This window comes from Poecilia mexicana, unplaced genomic scaffold (assembly GCF_051168715.1).
Source record: "Poecilia mexicana isolate PSO_F unplaced genomic scaffold, ASM5116871v1 scaffold_6, whole genome shotgun sequence".
NCBI lineage: Eukaryota > Metazoa > Chordata > Actinopteri > Cyprinodontiformes > Poeciliidae > Poecilia > Poecilia mexicana.
The window spans coordinates 15,354,062-15,375,540 of NW_028263375.1; positions in this window are offsets into that span (position 1 = coordinate 15,354,062).

Here is a 21,479-nt window from a genome sequence, read left to right on the forward strand (position 1 = left end):
CAAGTGACAAAAAGGAGTGGAGACAAGGGTGCAAGGGAGGAACTGGCTGCTGATTGTCCAGTGATTTGCATGAATTTCTGAAAGTGAGGATTCACTATTGTTCTTGTACAACATGACCTTCCTCTGTATTAGGGACTCGCGTCTCATCCAAAATGGTGTAAGTGGGATGATGTGTTCAGCGTCAAGAGCTCAACAGTAAGGGTTGCAAAGGAAGTAAAACAACTGGAGATGTACCAGTCAATCAGAAAATAAAAAAAAAAGATTGGATTTGGACATTTTCACACGATCTGTTCTGATTACTGAATAGTATGTAAAATACTTTAATTGGCAGGCCAGTCCTAATAGAAAATTGGAAATAGGTTTCAAGCCAAAAATCCAGAAAATAGTCTGACAATACATTTATCTTTTCAATTTAATTCAGTTTGAACAGCGCCAATTCACAACTTGTCATCTCAAAGCACTTTACAAAAATTGAGCTTTACAATGCAATTACAAGTACATTCCAACTGATTAGGTATATAAAGCAGCGAATTAAGTTCAGTTCATTAATAAAATTGGTTTCAAAGCTTTCCATCTTTCCATCTAAGGGTTGTATTGAGTCACATGTTTGCAGCATTCACTCCTCCTGGATGAGCATGACAATCACTTGCTTTGTACCGTTGACTTTGCAGCAATCCCTCATGTCAACCATGCATGTAGCAGCAGTGGAGAGGAAAAACTCCCCCTTTAACCGGAAGAAAGCTGTTTATTTACTTGATATGCTAAATATTAAGTAATTTAAGAAGGTCTCCTTCTTTCTACTGCAAGAGCTGCTGTGTTTAATGATTTATGAATCTAATCTAAACCTCACTGTAAAGAATTAGCTTTTCATTTTACAGTATTTCTTTTATTATACTCCTTTTCTTTCAGCCACCTTATTCTTGCCCAAAATAAGACATTCTAAGTTTGCTTTATTTTTCGTGTATCTCTCTTCCTGTTTACCATTCATGTGTTATTCCTCCATTCACTGCTTCTGACAAAAAATTCTAACAAAAATTTAAATGTGAAAAATCACCTTTATTAGTTTATTAGCTCAGATTTTATTCTTGAAATCCTAAATATGCAGCCTTAGCCTCGTCTTTGTGAGTTTTTAAACCATTGATGGTGTCATCATGCATGACCACCATCTGCATCATCTCTCCTCTTTCACCTCTACAACTCGTGTTCCTTTTCCTTTCTTTTGTTTGTTTTAATCTCATTTTTTTTTCCTTTACTCCTGTGCTGTACATGCTACTCATTTCCTTTTTGCATTCAAGCCAAGAGTTGAGCTTGTCTGCCCACCTGTCTGTCATGTGGAGTGGGTTGGTGGTGGTGAGGAGAGACGCAGAGACCCAGGTTGTAGAAGAAAATGATGAATTTAATGAAGAGTGTAGCTCAAAGGCAGTCCAGATCTCAGGCAGCACAGCAGAGCGGAAACACAGAGGCTCAGCCTGACACGACGAGCTAATCCCGACACAGGACTACTTAACAGTTCAACTGTGCCGGCAGACGAACTATCATAGACAAGGACCCAACAAGAGACAAAGACAACAGGTGGGTTTAAATACACAGGGAGGGTAATCAGGTAACTAGACACACCTGGGAAGCAATCAACGGGGAAGACGCAGAGACAACAGAGACTCACAGGACAGAAACTGAACACAGAAAACCATTAAAAGTAAAAGCACAGAAACACGGATCAATACACTGTCTGTCTCTCCTTCTGCCTGTCTGCCCTTTGCCCTGCTTTTGGCAGGTAATATGAGCATTATAATTGGTGTTTGCAGATCGGCTCGTCATCTAATCCAAACAGAAGCGCTAGCAGGGTTTTTTTTTTTTTTTTTTGAAGATAGACTTGGCTTCTGTAATATGGCGCAGAATCAAGACTGTGCCGTCTGCGACTCTGGCCAGATTTTGCTCCCTGGCAAATCTGTCCGAGTCATTTTTAATAAGTAAATGACTTTTTTTTATTCATCTTCATCAGCTAGAATGAACTTCCCATAACCGGTAGATGATGTACGCGTATCTCGGCCTTAGCATCAAAGTGAGTTTAGCAGCTTTGCGAATAGGGGAATGATGATCAAGCAGAGGAGTCTGTCAAACTTTGCCCTGCGTAATCTTCTGTTAATGCCTTTTCACTTGGCTTCAGAGATGAAAGAAAGTATCAAGCGTGGACATGAATTTTAATTTTGGCGCTCCTCTGTTTCATCAAATTCATGGCGGCTACAAAGTTTTACAACATCATATTGGTTTATTTGCATTTAAGACAGAGTAACGTTTTGTCTTTGTGGAATAGTGAGGTGCAGGTAGTCAAAGAGCAAAACTGCTGTACATTAAATTTGTACTGTATTTAACAAAAAAGTGCAGCAGTGTGTTTTTTGGAACCAAAGGACTAACAAAAAGGCGTCTTTAGACCACACTTGACTTTTTCCTCAAATTGACAATAGAAAAATAAGCTCTTGCTGAGTTTTTGTTTTGTTTTATTTTGTTTTTATGGATCAATCCTGAGTCTTTTTTGCTTTTAGTAAATTTATTATTATCATTTCTGTGACTTTCTTTTACTTGCTTTTCTTTTCCTATTCCCTATTTGATTATTTACATGTTTGATGTCGCTTTTATCATCACATTTATCCATTTAGCAAAAGCAACAGTAAGGAGTAATAAGAACCTTTCTTTAAAAATTACATCACATACATTATTAACTTCTCTCTTCCTAACTTCACGCACTTTTCACTTTTATTGTAAACATGAAGGACTTGTTTACATCTCAGAACTGTAGATCTAAACAAACAGAACATCTAAAGACTCTTAAAAAAGAAAAGGCCCCCGGTGGGAACCCCTCTTGTGTCTTATTTATGCATATAGGTCAGTAGGACAAGGATCTGAAGCTTCAGAAAAGTCTTCTCTGGAGACCATGTAGGCTGTGAGTGAGTGTGCTGTGTATCAATTCTCTAATCGGCTCGTGTGTGTGTGCGCGCTAATCAATAAGGGAGTTGTTATCTAGAGATTAACCCTGTCAGTGTTCTATCAGTCCAATCAGAGAGATTCAGCAGCTTCTCTTTTGCTTCTGTTGCTCTGAGTCTCTGTCAGCACCTCTTGTTTTGTCTTCTGGTGTCTGTCACAAACCTTTCCATTACAAAAGAGGGTTTTTTTTTTAAACTATAAACTCTACATCTTCATGCATCTCTCATCTGCATATGCAGGTCATAATCACCATAACTCCTCCTCTCTTCTTTCATTATAATGAAATACAAATTTTATTCATTACTTCTCTTTTTCTACCTGCATCAAACCCTCCATGTGGTTCATTTCCAAAGTAGGCAGCTTGTCCTGAGACTTAAGGTCAAACTGAGCGACAAGGAGAGTGACCAGACCCACGGCCTTGAATCCCAGCCGCCTCGCTGCTCAGATGAAAATAATTATAGGAGAAAGGTAGAGATGGTGGGCTGGGGTGGGGGGGGGGGTGTCTGTCGCAGAAGGTGGAATCGTCTTTGGCAATGCACTCAGACACCAAGACACACACATTCACTATTTGCCGATGCACAGCAGGTTATCTGGCAACATTTAAAGGCCAAAGAAAACAGCAGAAGGATGTCTGGTGGCTGGAACCACATGGGCAAACAAACACACACACGCACGCACGCACGCAGTCACAGACACGGACACACACACTAATGCGCACACATATGCTTATTGAATATAGAGCTTCATGTCCCCAGCTGTCATCTCAGACACTAGCCTGTTAATTGTAGAGGTCAGTTTTGGATTCAGTTTCCTCTCTGAAAAGTTGTAGTTGTATTTCTGTTGCAGGTTATTTGCTGAGCATCTTCTGGCTGCTGTTTGTTGACCAATGTTTTCTAGCAAAAGCTCTGCGGCATTGTCAAAACAGGAAGGTTTATATAGAAAGTGATTACAAACAGGTGGAATCTATTTGCTAATTCAATAAACTCTGAGGGCAGCTTGTTACAGTGAATTTTACTTAGTATCCAAATAAACAGGACTGAATACAAATGAACTCTGCACTTTTGGGACTCTTGTACAGCTCATTAGGGTGAAAAAAAAAATATTTTTCTGATTACAATTTCACCCTACAATTCTGAGTAAAATACTTTTAAGTCATGGCAGTTTTCCATAACTGGAGCTGATTTTCTTAATATATATTTTTTAAATATCGTACCCCATTTTCTACCAATACTGACAAAAGAAGCAAAGGAAAAAAAAAACAAAAAAAAAAAAAAAAAACAATCGTCTTCCACATTTCATTCACATTGTTTGAAATTGTGTTGTGTTGTCCACACTCCCTCTCTCATCATGTCTGCGTGTGTATGTGTGTGCACCTTGCTGGGTCAAGCATGTCGAATGTTCTTTTGTCCCCTTGAAGCGGCATAAAATGTACGATCAACCAGGATAGAATTGAGCCCATGAAGGACGGCAACGATGGAAATTGTAAGAGTGCAAATGTTCCACTTCGTTTGCTGCAGTCAGTCTTCAGGCAATTGTAAATAATTTCCGGTAAGGAAGCAAACAAATGAATAGCAATGATAACTTCTCCCCATGCGAGCATTAAAGCATTTATTTTAGTGTATCACTGTTATACCCAGTGTTAAAAGGGCCTTCAACAATCCCATTATGTACATTGGCTCTATCTGTGTAATTGCATCAAATAGATTGTCCCAAGGGAGAGTTTTATAGGGCGGCCATGAGAGAATGGAAATTGCAAAGTTATTTCTTTTGTGCTGGAATGCTATTATAATAATGTCACATTCACACACAGAAATTTACAAGAAAAGTGACATAAATATAAATGTTGGTCAAATAGAAGACCAGGGTACAGTGATGCAAAAAATAATTTGTATGTTTTCATACTCTTATCATACTCTTTGAATATTTCCACATTTTGTTACATTAGATCCACAAATGTTAATGTATCTTACATTAATCACTCAAAAATGTGACACATATACTTATATGTGATCCCTCAGAGTCGATATCTTGTAGTTTGTTTGCTGCAAACGCAGCTGCATGACTTTTGGATCATTTTATTGGCCAGCTTTTTATATCTTTACATCCGTTCAGAAACTGCAGAACCTCAGTCAGTTTGGATGCAGAGCATCTGCAAAGAGCAAATCCAGGAAATTGTGAGAACTTTTGTCTGAAGTCCTCCAAGACATATGAATACATTTTGATCTGATCTCTGTCAGTGTAGCCCCGGCTGTATTGTAGGGTTGCTGCTCTGCTAGAATGTGATCATTTGTTCTTTTAGTGTGTTGTTTTTAGCTCTGTCCTTCTTCTCACCAGTCCAGACCAGCTTTCATGTCCCTACTGAAGAAAATCATCCCCACAGCATGATGCTACCAATACCAACACAGTCAGAATGATCCAGTCAGATTGATGCATGCAGAATTTTGCAATTTGGCCAAAAATGTCAATTTTCATTTTTAACTGTCCCCTGTGCATTGCTTATTCCACACAGGAAAAGACAAACTCCTTCTATCCACTGATTTCCCTTTTCCTTATCTTATTGGTCAACTGAATTTCCATTTTATTGCTTTTCTCTCATTCCAAACACAGATTCTATATTTTCTGGCTAGTATGTTCCACAATGTGAATGCCACCTTTAAACAACAAGTTTAGCAGCCGTTAGCACGCTGCCTACTTGTTAATGTTTTCTCAAAGAAGTGAATTTGAGAAAGAAAAGACGAAGATGGACCCATAACAGCTTCCTTTATCCTGGAACAGCACGCCGAGGAAACCTTCATCATTTGAAACACAACATGTAGCTACATTCGGTGTCCTGCGGCCACTGCTTTGTTCCACTTCTGACCTGATCACATGAAGCGAGGTATACTATTATGATTACAAACGCAGCCTGCAGCGCAAACTTGCCATCACTCTTCCCACACCATAGAGACTCAGGTTCAGTCCCTGGCTGCAGTGTTTCTAGCTCCCGGCTTTCGTGTTCTTTTGAGCGTAATGAGTAAAGTAGGAGACTTAAAGCCGCAAAGGAGTAGGTTTTTTTTTGTACTAATGGCCTCCACTAGTTGGATATAGGCATTAATGTGCGGTTTTACTGCCTCCAGGTGAAGCTTCTACCTGAAAGATGAAGTTACTTACCATGTCATTTTTATTACAGCTATTTTCAGATATACAGAGGGAGCGTGTTGCAGCAAAAACTGCAGTTCAGAGGAGAATAAGCTTGGATTAGTAAATGCATTAATATCAAAATAAGCTTTATGTTTGAAAGTACATTCATCTTTGTTTGTGTCCCATTTTTTTCCTTAACATCTTCCACATATACTGATACAGGTTGATGCAGTAATTCATGTAAAAGGAGACATGATCAGTTATTCTGACATTTCTGTTTGCACTCCCTTCTTATGGTAATGTAAATATTGGTTTAATTTTCTGAGAAACTGAATTTGGGGTTTTGACTATCTTATCTGTCACTCTATGTGTAATGAGTATCAGTTTTATGTTCTGAAATGAATGAAAAATATTGAACTTTTTCACAATATTCTACTTTGTTTTAAGAGCTTTGTTTCATTAAAAACGTCTTTAGCTAAAGCATCACATTCCCTTTTTGCATTTACAATTTTTATGCTCTGGTGCGCTAATGACTAATTTATGGCTTCCATACATGACTGGTCATGGAGACACTGAACACTGTACAGACGCATGGCATATTCAAATTATCTGCATCCAGAAAACACGGTGTGCATGTTGCTGCTTCGTTTGCATGCTCTGCTGTCTACAGGCTCAGCCCTCAGACATATGGACCCATATGCTCCCATCACACAACTTATCAATGTCGATTTTTCAGCTGCAGACTGGGTTGAGTGTATTCGGGGAGGTTAGAAGGATGGATTGATGGAGTAGAAAAAAAATCTGATTGCAGCTGAGAAGAGAAATAATCATTTTTCTTTATGAAAAATGCAATAGTAACTCTGGGACTTTCAGAGAAAATAACGGGGAACAAAAAACTAAAATTTCCTGTGCAAGTGCATAGCAAATGATTAATTTCATTTCAGAAAAACACTTTGCATCCTCTGGATAAATTTGGTATGTTTGCAGACTTGCTGCCTGATAGTATTTTACCTCTCTGGCAACACTTCATGTTTTGCTTTTTTTTTTTTTTTTTTTTTTTTTACATTAGGGAAGTGCTGCCACATATCCTGTTACCACCTCCCTCCCATGTGTAGACAGCTGCCATTTCGCTGAATTAAACCCAAATATGAAATCACAGTTGCCAGACGGATGCTCATCCATCCTCCCAGGGATACTTACATCATCCTAAATGTGTCTCTGACCCTCTGTGCTCTCGTTATGGCTTGTTAAAACAATTAAAGGTGACGTGTGTCAGATTTATAGCTCGTGCTCGTGTGTCTCTGGCTTTGCACATGTATGCGTGTGGGTTTTATTCTGAACAGATGTGAGCATCTGTCACTGCTGCTAAGGCTATTAATACATGTCTAGAGGTGTTTGCATGTTTACTGCTGCAGCTGTTGTTGTGTGATGCACTCTGATTATATGTACCTTGTCTTTCCAAGTTGTCTGACATCCCAGTTTTTAAATATACATTTAACGTTGCGGGACACAGACCGTTGGTGTCGAAATGTTATTTCACCTTGGAACTGGTTTAGAGATCTTCTCCTGAAGTAGTTTGCAAGTATTAAAGCTCTATCTTATAAACTGATCAAAAAGTTAAAAAATTTATTTGCAGATGATAATAAAAAGTGCCAAGCAGAATTTTTTTTTGTTTGTTTTTGCATGTTAAAGCCTCAAACTTCAATGAATATATGGATATTTTAGTGATTGAGCAAGAGGAAGTGGTGTCTAATGGTGAAGTAGAAGAAAAAACACATAGTTTTCACTTGCGCAAATAAAAATCTAATAAATTTGGTTTGCTGTCATGTCTTACCCTCTTAATACCCCTACAGAAAATCCCTTGAAACCACTTACTAGTCACTTAAGACAAAAATATTATTTCATGGTTTACCTGCAATATGCCATGTCTGAGGAATCCAAACACTGCAAATCACTCTGAAAATTTCATGCTCACAAAGAAAGATGAGCCTTACGCTTTAGAAATGTCTGTTATCACCAGGGACAAGTAGCCCTCTTATAAGCTGTAAAAGACTGACCTGCAGATTCACTTTAATCCAAGACTTACAAAACTATACAGTCAGAGCTACAGTTCATGGAATGATTTCGATCAAAGCAATTTCATTTAATTGATGGCCTATTCAAAGTCCTGACCTGAATCCAAATAAAAACCTGCTACAATAATCGACAAGAATTATTTACAGACATTCTCCCTTCAATAATTGAGCTTAAGCTACTTTGTGTGGAACAATGGACTAAAAACATCCTTGATACAAAGCACTGAAATGCCCAGTGACATATATTAGACACAACAAATTCTTGTAACAATCCGTCAAATAAAAATAAAAGATTGTGAAGCCTAGATAGAAGCTTGTGTCCTTTTATGTTAACAGCCCTTAAATGCATTTATCTGTTTAAATGGCAAAGCTGCCTGCCACTTGAACTCATTCCCCTTTTCAAGAATATTCTGTCAGCTGTTGTTTCCTCTCAGACCGCCAGAGGGCGCTGCAAGATGTCATTATTTGCTTTGCCTGAGGGTCCCGTGAATAATGAGTTTTAGCGCTTGAATGACCAGCTGATGCAGATCAGGTCCTTCGGAGCCTGTGGCGAAAGTGGCGTTTGTTTTCCTGCAGCTTCTCCTGTAAGGACAAAGCTGTAAGAGTCACCTCATGGCTGCAGTGAGAAGGTCGAAATGGGGGAGAGGGGGATCCTCATATTGGTTAAGATTTGCTACCGTCAGGTGCAGCCTGCCTTCTCTTTATTGTATCCTTTGTGATAAATGAAGACAATAAACTAGACCTTTGGCTCTAATGGGCAGTTGTCCGCTGCTTTGTTTGAGTGCTGGCTGTTTGGCCCCAGAAGACCCAGACAGCAGCAGAGTTTCTCCCATTCGTCATCGGAGCTCTCGCACATACAAGCAGAGGGATCAGGCGACAGAAAGAAGTGCGAGTGGCGACCAGGGATCTGGTGGGTATATAATTAATGACCTCATCCTGCTCCTCCGGCTGTCCAAGACACACACAAAGAGCAGCAAGCGAAGGTTTGAAATAAAGGGAAGGAGAGAAAAAGAGGGGCTAATACGTTGAATGGGGGAGCATATGTTAAAAGCTGAGCTTGATTAATAATTACGAGTTGTGTCAGTGACTGAGTGGCCTTCCTATTGTTCCTGCTGTCGACTTAAGGGGCAATTAAGGGGGCTATACCCCCCATGCTCCCACCTCCAGACATCATCCACCGCTCTTTCATTTTTTATGAAACTGCTTTAGCTCATTTGTTTTTGTTTTTTTTTGTTTGTTTGTTTTTTTAAAGAAATAGTTCTGTTCCAGTCATTAGAGGTGTACAATAAGAAAAAGAATATTTCACCCTTGCTGCAGATCGAGTCCGTTTGTTCTTTTCGTCTCGCATAAATTTTTCAGATCAAATGATTTTTCACATCAAGCAAGTGTAAGTGAAGTAAATACAAAAATCTGCTTTTAAGTCATGATAAAGTGCAAGTGAAGCTGTAGGAGTACATCATGTGGCAAACAACTGAGCAGGCAGCGAAGATATATTACAGGTTACAGTTACTTAAGATAACTTGTTATTTTTGAAGCAAAAAAAAGTCATTAAAACCTTATCCTAACCCAATGGAAGAGGGTCAGTGTACCTAATAAACCTAATAACTGCTTGGGCCACCCAAACCCTGCAGAGCTTTATGTGTTCTGACCTCGAGGTTGAGCCATCAGATCCCTCCTGGAGTAATTTCCCACAACTAAGAAGGCTCACCACTGTTGTACATTCTGTCCATTTGTGGATAATGGCGCCTAGTGTGGTTTGTTGGATCCCCAGCGCCTTTTAAAATGGCTTTGTAATGATTTCCAAATGGTTAAATGTCTCCCATTTATTAGGTTCAGAGTGCAATGACTTTTTCACATTTAGCTGGGATTCTTATCTGTTTTTCTATTGATTTGATCTTTCAGCATTCTTCATTTTATCAGACTCATACTATTAAAGTGATTTCTTGATTCTACATCATTGACAGTATTCAGGACCGGGTGTGGCTACTGAGCTAAAATATGTGGTTGATCATCACAATTAGTATTTGATTTATGAAAGGGGTCACGAGGGCAATTACTGTTTTTAAAATGGGGAAGCTAACTTTTCTTCCTTAATAATTTAAATGACTTTTTTGATCAATCAGCCAATCAATCAAAACTATGTTCCATAGTACTTTTGCAAACCACTGTAAATATTTGGTAAAATGTGTGAAGAGGCAAGATTTTAACGTGGAGGTGTTCCAACCTCGTCAGTCACTGCATCTCTTTGTTGTGCTGTCGTGAAAAAGGCACAGAAAGGACAAAGACAAGAGAAGGGTGGAAGGTAGATGGTCTGTCGAGTGGACAGGGACCGGCTCCTCAGGGGGTCCGCCAGCCCTCCATCCCAAACTCGATACAGTTCGACATCCTGCATTATTCAATCTATTTTACCTACAAGGTACAGAGACACAAATGAGACCAAAGTGATGGCTTGAAATGCACAGAATAGTGGCGAACTGTCAGTTTCAATTTAGAAAAAAAAAAAAACTTCATGTAAGGGCAAAAATAATGGCCTGAGGTAGTGTCAAGAGGTAGAGATGCACCGCTCAAATTACCTCTCCCTTTCCTTGAACCCCAGAGGCTCTCCTCCCCCTTCCACTTCCCTTCTCAGCAAGTCAACAAAGACAATAAGCTTGAGTGGGTTCAACCTTGGTTTGTGTGGCAGCTAAGGAGCTGCCGCACCTGTCCAAGGTGTGGGGCCCATCTGTACAGTAACAAGCAGATTAGCCTTCCGCCTCAAGCAGGAGGTGGAGCTACAGCAGTCTGGCTAGGGTTACCCCACCCCAGGGAGAAAGTGCGCATATGTGTTAAAGGTTAGAAAGAGTATTTCATGTTGTCTTGGTCAAAGATGGAGGGAATGTGAGTCTGAGTGAGTGTTGGGGGATGTGTGCAGGTGCAACCTCTTAATTGTGCTTGTTTGTTTTTGGAAGACGAGATCATATCGATTCTTTGTCTGTAAAAGGGAGCGTTCACAAACAACTGTCATAAAGACAGCTGCATCCTGCTTGCAGCACAGTATGAGACAAAAATCTTAAAAATGTGAACTATTCACCATATGAGGAAACGGTTACCTAGCACTAATATTGTTGTATAAGTTCAAATAAAAACCTTTGACCTGATTGACATGAAAAATAGCGGTCTTGGTCCACAAATGTCTAACAAATTTAGCATTTTGTAGGAGATTCAATCCATAATAATAAAACACGAAAATGTAAGCAAAGCTCAGGATCATGTATAAGTCATTTTCTACTATCATCTGGTCTGTAGGGTTTTAATATGTAACAGTACCATCAAATATTCATGGTTCACACTGCTACAAATCAGATTTCCTGTCTTGTGTGAAAAGTCCAGGATTCACATGCATTGTGCGTAAGCTGCTTACACGCTATTGTCAGTCCTAAAAGTTGTGAAGACTTGCTTGCAGCCATTAGAGTCTTTTTAACATAGTTCTTGACATTCTGGGTTTTTTTCCTTTCAGAAATAGATTCTATGCTGTGTCTATTTCTGGGCATGTTGTAGGCTGGGAAGCCTCCTCAGCACAGGATAAAGTGGGCTAGGTTTACTGGGGCAGAAAATGCTGGAGCGTGACTCAATCCAGTGCCTCCACACAACCAGTCTCTGAAATATGCCTCTGTCGCATTCAGTGTGCTCAGTACCTTTCAAACATGCACTCATTCTGCTGAAAGAGGCTTGTGCAGCATAGGGGAGATAAGGATAAGGTTAAAGCAACGCAAGTCGTATGCATATTTGTATTTTCAAGGCCGTGTTTACGTATTTAAATTTAAACTTTTCTCATTTACTGCCCTGATTTTTAAAGCTACTAGCTCTATTTTTTTTTTACTGTAAAATCAGTGAAACTCAATATGCAGTTTTTCACATATAGAACAACATACCATTGTCAGTTTTCACATGGTTTTTGCTTTTTTATTGTAAAAGCAGATCCCTCGTTAAGAAAGGTTTCAATGCTTAAATGCCTTTGGTTGCACAATACAACACAACAAATCAACAATGCATCCATTTGTAGGTAATGCGGGACACTTCCTGCTTTCGGTAGAAAACAAGTCCTACTGTGAAAACAGCAAGTGGCCATAAAACTGATTAACGGTGCACAACTAACTTGATGGAAAAATATCTTAAACGTCTTTATATCACATGGTAATTTGACCAAAATGAATCCTGACCAAGCTTGATCTTTGTCAAGGTTTGCATATGCTGTGGCATACTATTATAGGCTGACCAGACAAATACTCAATCTGTCACAATTCACTTGATGTGATCAGAATGTGAAGTAAAATGAAAGCAAAATAATAAAAAAAACAAATAGAAAAATATCATAGAAATTCTAAACAAATATTTAATGAATGAGACAAGAACTGTTTTTATTAGCTGTGCACCTTTGCTAATGAAAAGAAGTATTAGTAGGTATGTTTTTAAACTTTGTATGAACTTGTCTTTTAAAATCCCAAGGAAGGATGACGTTAAATGGAAGAGTGCACCTGTGGCCATCTCTTTGCATGGCTTTGTAAAAAAAAAAAAAAAAAAAAAAAAACTGGTCTCACACATGCACCCGATGACACTCATATTGCACAGCACCATTCACCAGTAATCAGGAGTGACAGATCTGGGATGCAGGGTGACACAGCAAACTTCAAATTACAAAGAGCACCGCAGAGAATGACTAAGCAGAATCTTTTTCATCCCCACATGATGTCCTACAACCTATAAGGCAAACAAAGATGGTATTTGAAAACTGGAAAAAAAAATATATAGAATAACAGCTGATAGTAGATCAGATTTATTTCTTCATCTTAGAAAAATGTTTGCCAAAGATACTACAGTATTCCGCCCAATGGGTCTCATAAAGCTTTTCTATGTCAAGTTTGCAAGAGTAGCATTTTTAGCACCAGCATTTCCATTTTGAAGACCGACAGTAAACCTTTTCACAGTTGGACGTGAACAGGTGCTTAAGAGGATTTATCAACATGTCTTGAGTCGATACAATCTTCAAGCATCTATGTGTGTGTGAGCCATGTGGTTGGGTGTGTGCAAGCTGAAATCACTTGGAAGACGTCCAAGAATTTGATTAACACACATCCCTACTTTCCACACCAGGTGGACATCACGATCAATCAGACTCTTAAAGATCTGCGCACCCCTCTCTTGCTGAAAATTAGATTTAAGGGGGAAAAGTGCCCAAGGAGCTTTTAGTATGAATCACAATCAGAGAAGCTTGTTGAGGCGATAACACCGCTGACATGCACTGCATGAGCTGCTGTGATGGTCACAGTTCTCATGTTCTCAGACCTGTTTGGATTACTGGGACAGTCGGCTTTCAGGAGGAATCTGGTGACGGCAAACAATGGAAATACGTCTCAGACCTCGACTTCTTCAGCATGATTGAACCCAAGGCGTTGAATCCAGTAAGATCATTTTAAGCTAATGCAAGTTGATACAGGGTAGTTGTTTTATGTGTACAAATAACATGAGGTGATGACGATCAAGTGTGGATTCCTGATGCTAAACGTTCAGCTGTATCAAAAATATCTAACAGCAAGTAAGCAATTTTTCAACCACAACTGTGCCAACACAGTTGCCACATTATAAATATAAATTGTTTGGTCCGAGGATTTCAGCTCATGATTGTGAAGTGGAAGAAAAAATAGATTCATGGTTAAAACGAGTTGTGCCTTTTACTCTGATATAAGAGTGTCAAGAAGAAGGTTGCTGTCATAAAAAATGTTCCTTTTGCCCCAAGCCATATAGGAGATCCAACAAATTATGAAAGAACCACCTCTGGTCAGCTGGATGCAAAAAATTAAGCTTTTTGGCTAATATAGAAAACAGCATAATTTTCTATGTGAAGTACTTAACACCATCCCCAATAGAAAAAAATATGCTGGGAGCAACTAACGACTAACATTGCTGAAGAGACACTTCTTTTTGGCAACGTCAGGGAAGCTATTCAGAGTAGTGGGACGTTAAATCGATATGAATCCTGTGAGAACATTAGAGGTTTCAAAAAAGACATATGAGGCTCACCTTCCACACTTCAGAATTTTATCTGGGTTGTCCATGTTTGCTGTACTTTGTGATGGTTAATTACATAAAGAGTTGCAAGGTGACAGTACCAATAGTTTTACAAGGATTCTCATTTATTCTGCATTAATATACGGCCACACAAATGCAGTTTAAGTATTTTGTAATTCAAGCTGCCTCTAAAATAATCGGGCTCATTTTTCATTTCCACTTTCTTTCCCTATCACCATATAAACTGTTTGGATTACAGACAGAAATCTGGGTTAACCCTCACCACTCCAACACAGGAGTCACACTGGGACATGCTGTCCTATCTTGGAGCTCTGTTGGGGGTTAAGCTCTTCACTACGGTTGGGATAAGCTACCTGCGGCTCCCAGTGCTCCTGTCTGCTTTCATGATCCACACGCTGTCCCCCGTACAAGTCTTAGTGGCCGCATACTGTCCATCTTCACGACGTAAAACACGGTATTAACAATGCATGAGCAACGTGCTTATGAGAATTAGAGGGATATTTCCCAGTGGTTAATGGCTGGTTGTTACATATTCACACAGCAGGCAGCAATAAGAGCAGCATAAGGAAGACGGGAAAGCCTCCTGAGGGCAACAATAAACTGATGGATGTATTCTCGTTAACACCAAATGGTGTGCGTTACAGTGTCAGTGTGTACATGCGTGTCCTAAAGGGTGCAGTGAGTCATGGCTGCGCAGAAGCTTCTGATACACCTCTCTGCTCTGAGTGCCAAGAACTGATCTGAGGACTGATGAGTGGCTGTTGACCTCACAGCTGTAAGGGGTGGGAGGCCAAAGGTCGCTGCCAGATAAGGCCTGTGCTGGGAAAAGAATAAGGTTGACATGAGATGAAACAGAAGGAGCAGACTGAAGGAGTTTTAAAAAAAATGTTAAACTAGGAATACAATGAATAATATGTTAGCTGTTAATCACTTTTCTGTACATGTTTTGTTGCTTTTGTTGCTACAGGAAATGCTGAAGTATATTAAAAAAAAAAAAAAACCTTTTGGGTTTATGGTAGGGGTAGCAGAGTCCCTAAAAAATTTTGTAATTGGGAAAAATAGTTTCCCTTTGCAGTGATTCAATACTTTGTGTTTATTTACTGCATAAAATACAGTGAACAATATTTAAGCTCGGACTTGTACATCACAAAATGTGAAAATGTGGTATGAATCATATTTTAAGTCACTGTGCAATGAAAAATCAGAGAATCCATTTTCTGATTTCCCCTCTGAATTGTTGGAATCTTGCATGCATGCAGTCACTCAGTTCCTCTCTCTTTACTCTCATATCCTGTTTTCTGCTTCAGCCCAGCTAGACTTCAGCCAGTCTGTTTCTTCCCCTTTGTATGTCATGTTAGTTGAGGGGGGGGGGTCACATTCCACCAGCACTTTCCAGAAAAACAAAAACAAGCCCTCTCTATAGACGTCCTGTCAACATCCTTCGTCCCCCTGCTTCCTTCTTCTTCCCCTTCTTCTTCTGTCCTCCCATTTAGCCAAAGCCCCTCCGTAGTGCATCATCATCCTCTTTGCCTAGCACTCTTCTTTCTCCCAATCGCTCCTCTACTCCACATGCCCTGTCTAGCACCCCTTCCCTGTCCCTCCCTGCTACTGTTACATAAGCTTCCAGTCATCGATTCAGGCCATATCGCTTTTGTTCTCTCTGTATTGGTGTGTTTGTGGGAGCCTCAGCAACCAGGGCCAAGCCTTAATGAGCCTGCCACAAAGGCCCATTGATGAGGGGCCCAGTGTTGGAGAGGATGACCCCAGCCAAGAGAACCCAGAACTGTGCATGAGCTGCCTCAGGCTCACCCTCAAAACAAAGAAGTGCACTGTGGACAGAGACCCGAAAAAGGCAAAGGGACATGAGGGAGACAGATAGAAGGAAAGAGGGGTGGGCATAACTGTGTAAGCAAGTCAAAAAATGTAAGACTAAAAGATGTTGGAAAAAAACCTAATGAGACACGTGACTTCAGGAAGTTGCTTCTCAGAATATTCCTTTCCCTCCGTTATCTATGCTCTTCCATCAGTCTCGTTCCACCGTGCATCCTAACAGGAACAGAGAGATCTGCCCTTTCTCTGCCAGGAACATGTGCGTGTCTTCATCTCAGTCATGGATCACAGATCAGATTTAGAAGTTTAAAAAGTAACCTAGGTTGACTTCTTTCTTCATCGTTACTCGTAAGTTGTTCAGGAAGCGGACCAAGCATTGTGACGGGAACCCTCACCCAGCTTTGGAGCGCCGACCGAAACACAGCCAGGTCCTGGAGCCAACATTGCAGGAGACAGATATGTTTCGCTGATCGCATTTGGTTTGGAGCAGCTGCATTTGGGAATCTGTCCTGGAGCAGAGAAAGAAAGAAAGAAAGCAGAGATAGTTAGAAGCCGACATGGCACAATTCTTTGGAGAAATTGAATTTTGTGACTGAAATAGTTTAACATTTAGGACTAATTTCAAGCTCAAATTTTTAGTTTTTTTAGCAAAAGAGTAATAGGTCAGACAGTTCTTTAAAGTTGAAAGGAGAGCTTTTTGCAAAATCAGCTGCTAAAACGGTACAAAGATGACTCTAGCAGCTCGTCTCGAAGACCTAGAAGTGACCCTGGAACACATGCTGTTGGACGTTTTTGTAAGTTAACCCTCGTTTCCTTTTAACGTCCTTTACTGTTTTATTAACTTTGAACAAGTGATATTTGATTAAATTTGCCATCCTTCCTCCAGCTTCTCTCTGTACTTCATCAGTATAATCTCTCCAGCTCCTAATTGTAACTAGAGACCAGAGGCCAACATATGTTCGTGCCTCATCCAGATGTTTGCTCAATAATTGGCATGGAAGAAAAAAAAATTCAGATGGTTAATCATGCAGCTCCTGTGCATAAGAAGGAGATCTGGGGTGAAACCAGCAATCCAGCCTGCAAAGAATGTCCTAACGAACACATGACTCAGCATAGGATTGGTCCTGCAAGTTCAAAACTGTGTGAGGAAATATGAAATTTATGATAAAAGATCAATGAAACTGAATGTGAGAGTCATGGTTAGAGGGAGATTGTTCTTTCCCCGGAGCTTCCTGAAACATTTGGGCACGCCAAGTGCACCTTCCCATCCCTTCATATCCAGAAACATATGTTTGTAGAGCCTTGCGTGGTTTACCTCTGCTCAGGCACATTTGCGGGCTTGGTAACAGCGGAGCCCCCGCTCGCTTTGATGTACCCGGCTGCTGTAATGAGTTTGGTCATTAAGCTGCTGTTTCCCTTTAACATTGTTTACAGGGACCGGCATCTGTTGGAAGCAACCATAATCTACCCTTATTCCTCAGATATGCTGAGCCTCTGGTGCGCATTAGCAAGCATTCAATCCTCTGCTGCAGGGGACTGAAATCTCACCGTTTCATGTATGCATATATAAGTACAGATCTGATGCTCCAATCCATCAACCTATTTTGGAGATTTGGCCATTTTCTCACATTTAACAGGCGATTTACGACCAAGGCGATAAAGATTAGCATTTACAGGCCACAACTGGATTTGGATTATTCGTGCTTTGCTTGTGACATGGAAAGAACGGAAAATGCTTCCTTTTTTCTGCTTTTCCTCTCCACTAATTAAATTGCTTATTTATTTATTTGTTTTAATTGTTGAAAAAGGCTGGAAAACAGATGCTTATCTGCCCACTTTGCATACTTAAATTAGAAATATTCAAATTTCACGTAACCTTTCCAGTCTGGTGGATGAACATACACGCATATGGCAGACACACACACACACACACACACACACACACCCACCCCTACATACACACACACACACACACACACACGGATGAAGAGATGAGCTCATTTTACTGAACCATCAAATTAAGGCAGGGAAAATTAACAACCATTATGGGAAAGCTTACCAGCAGACCATTTCTTGATGCAGACATCTAATTTTCATGAAAATGTTAACATTTTGGGGAGTTTTAAGGGACAATTACCCTTCCCCCAATATGTACTGTATATACAGGGGGAGAAAAAAAATCAGATTAGAGTATCTGTGACTCTAACTGTGTGAAACCGAGGAATATTAAGGGTCATTAGAATAATGACAGCGATTCTCCATCCTCCAGCGGAGAGGAACCCCCAAAGCCCTACATCTCTCCTCCTGCTGCTCATTGGCTCAGAGCAGCAGCAGCAGCACATGGCTATATCCAAGGGTGCACAGCAATTTTCATTAGCACACCATTGCATATGAATGATTCAGGAGTGCTGAGAGGTTGAGAGCGAAAGAATTTCCTTTGCAGCAAGAAAAGCGTGTCACTGATGTGTTGTCTCAGTAGGAATTTGTAGTAAATCTATTTTTATCTCGAGACAGACATTTTTTTTATGGACTCTATTACATCCCTGTAAAATTTTAAATGCTTCACTAATGGAATACTTAAGAGAGAAAATCCACCAGCTCTGGTATGATTAAGTTATGTTTGATTGCATTGATTGAATCTATCTGTCTCATCATCTATCAAAAAATGTAAATTTTGTAACTTCAGTATCAGACTGAAGGCTGTTTCCCACATCTTCATACCAAAATATGCAAATGTAGCATAAAAATCAGATAATAATAAAAAACTGACAGGTTTATTCAAGCAAGTGAGGAAAGTCTCTTGGTGAGTCAATCAGAAGCAGGTTTGGGGCAACATGGGACATACGTTATGTTTGATACTAAAAAATGTAAAAAAAATAACAAAATAAAAAAAAAGAAAGAAAAAAGAAAAGTGGTTTCATGTTTTTTTTTCCATAAATATTTATAGCTATACCTGATTATGGATTTTTTTTCACATTTCTAACTTGATGTCTTATTGCTGTACCAAATTTTCACACATTTAAATGTGGAAAAATACAACTTTTAATATCAATAGGGGAAGAAATGACATTAAGAAAAATGTTTTTGCTTTGAACCGACTCAAAAGTGATTTTACTGGCAGGAATTTTAATGGAATAAATGTAACTGAAGAATTTTTCATCCATCCATGGACATAGCCATTGGAAAGAACTGCTTCCCAGAGAGAAGCAGTTTTTTCCAGGTGAAAGGTCAGATCTGTGTGTTCTGTACAGCAAAGTTAAAATGAAATGGCATGTTTCAAGAAACATTACCCACCAAATGACATGAAAGCATCCTTTGACCTGAGTGAATAATGACAGTATCTGTCTCCGCTGATTGGATCGTTTGCCATAAAATGCCAGTAGGTGACGTCATCTCGCCCTCTGCCAAAGCCGCTTTGTGTTGTGTTGCCGATCCGCAGAGCTGTGAGGGCACGACAAACGGAGAAACGGGGAGGTGGCACCTCCTTTTTCCGAACACGCCTCACAGTCGCGCACAAAGGCTGACAGTCACACCGGGAAATGAAGCAGCTCTATTAAAGATGCATTCATTCCGTGTGTAGTTTAATTGAATCCCCTCCTCGCACCCCCAACAAACGTTGCAGCCTCCCAGTCATCTTCCTGTACATCTCCTCTGAGATGAAGGCCTGGGGGTGGGGGGGGCGACTCTGAACACGGCTTCTCTCGCTCATTCCCATCCCCCTGGAAAAAGACCTCAGCTGGATGGGATTGTTGCCATCACAGCTGTACTGCTCTGCTCTTTGCCTCGCTGTTCCTTCTTTTTCAGCGTCTCTGGAGCTTGCATCTCTGCGAGAGATTGTAAGAGCCTGTGGTGTTAAGAGAGAATTCAGTATGTCAGACGTTAAAACAGTGTGGAGGTCTGAGCTGTATTTTGCAACCCATATGTGTAAAGCACTTAATTATACTGATTTTACCATACTGCTATTCATGTGGTGTAGTGGCTATTGACTTTGGGACTTGTGTAGGAAAATTAGGTTATGTAATAGATTTGTTCTGCCAATAACTATAGTGCGGCGATCCTTCGCTGCCTTACTTTCTCACTTTCTCTGGTGACCAGTTGTCATATTTTTTAAATAAATAATAATAAAATTTATTTTCCTGGCTCAAATGTCTGTGAAATAAATGTAACTCAAGCATTTGTTTATTTATTCGTTGATCTTTTGAGCATAGTGTTTAAGAACTTTTGGCTAGAAATCCACTAATCAACATAGGAAAGACAAGAACACATGACATTTAAGTCAAGCTTATTTGAACAATATTATAAGCCTGTTGTATAAATAACAACAGGCATGCATGTAGATATATAATAGGAGAAGTTCCAGGGTTAAACCTTGGGGGTACATGACTTAATAAAGGACAATTGTGACGATATGTTGAAGGGGGAGCGTCAGAAAGAGCAGGAGCTTCTTAAAGAGACGGAAGCCAATTTTAAGGCGTCAAATTTCTTTTTGGTTATATTTGATATATGCAGCATTTTTATAACAACTGAAGGTGACATAGTTACTTGATTGTGCTATAAAATGGCACAATGTGCCTGGAAAATACATAATACTACCCCTTCAGTCATTCTGTTTTTGTATTGTGACACCGTTCTGTGAATTAACTTGAAGTGAAAATGCGTGGTCTGTGACATGGAAACAGAGAACAGAGTAGTGAAAAACATTACCATCGTCATCTGGTTTCTCAGAATGATGTCCGTCTCTTGTTTTAAATCTGATTTTTGTTTTGTTACAAAAACATTTTGCCAGATTTGTAATCCACTTAACCGTAATTATTATCATTCTAAGAAAAAGACCCAAAACATTTTTTGCCAAAAGTGATTTTTAGTTTTTTTTTTTTGTCTAAATTATCTTTTGACTAGCTTAAATTACAATATGTGAATGCATTAAATATGATTAAGTACCGTTACTTTTAATATTGAAAAGGGAGGGATGGTCATAGAATCAATCAGATTTGACTTTAGTGAAAAGAGAATAACGGTCAGCTTCATCTCTTTTTTTTTCACGTGCGCATCCAGAAACCATTTGGCTATGATCATTAATCTTTTAATTTTTATTACCTGCATAGTTTATATTCTGAAGAACTGTGTATATTCTCTATTTAACTGCCCCAACACACACAGCAGCTTTACAGTAAGCTGATATGAATAATTCAGAAGCTATGAATTCTATTCAATGGGGCAAAAGCACATCTAGCACCCCATTCAAATCTGCAGCTACCGACATAATAGACTGCTGATTTTCCCATTGGAATGATGTATTCTAATTCCAATATAAGGCATAGATGGCTGCATGATTGTGGAGTGTGAGTCAAGGTCCTATAAAACCATATCAAAGTTATAAACACAGTACATTCAGTATCAGTTCAT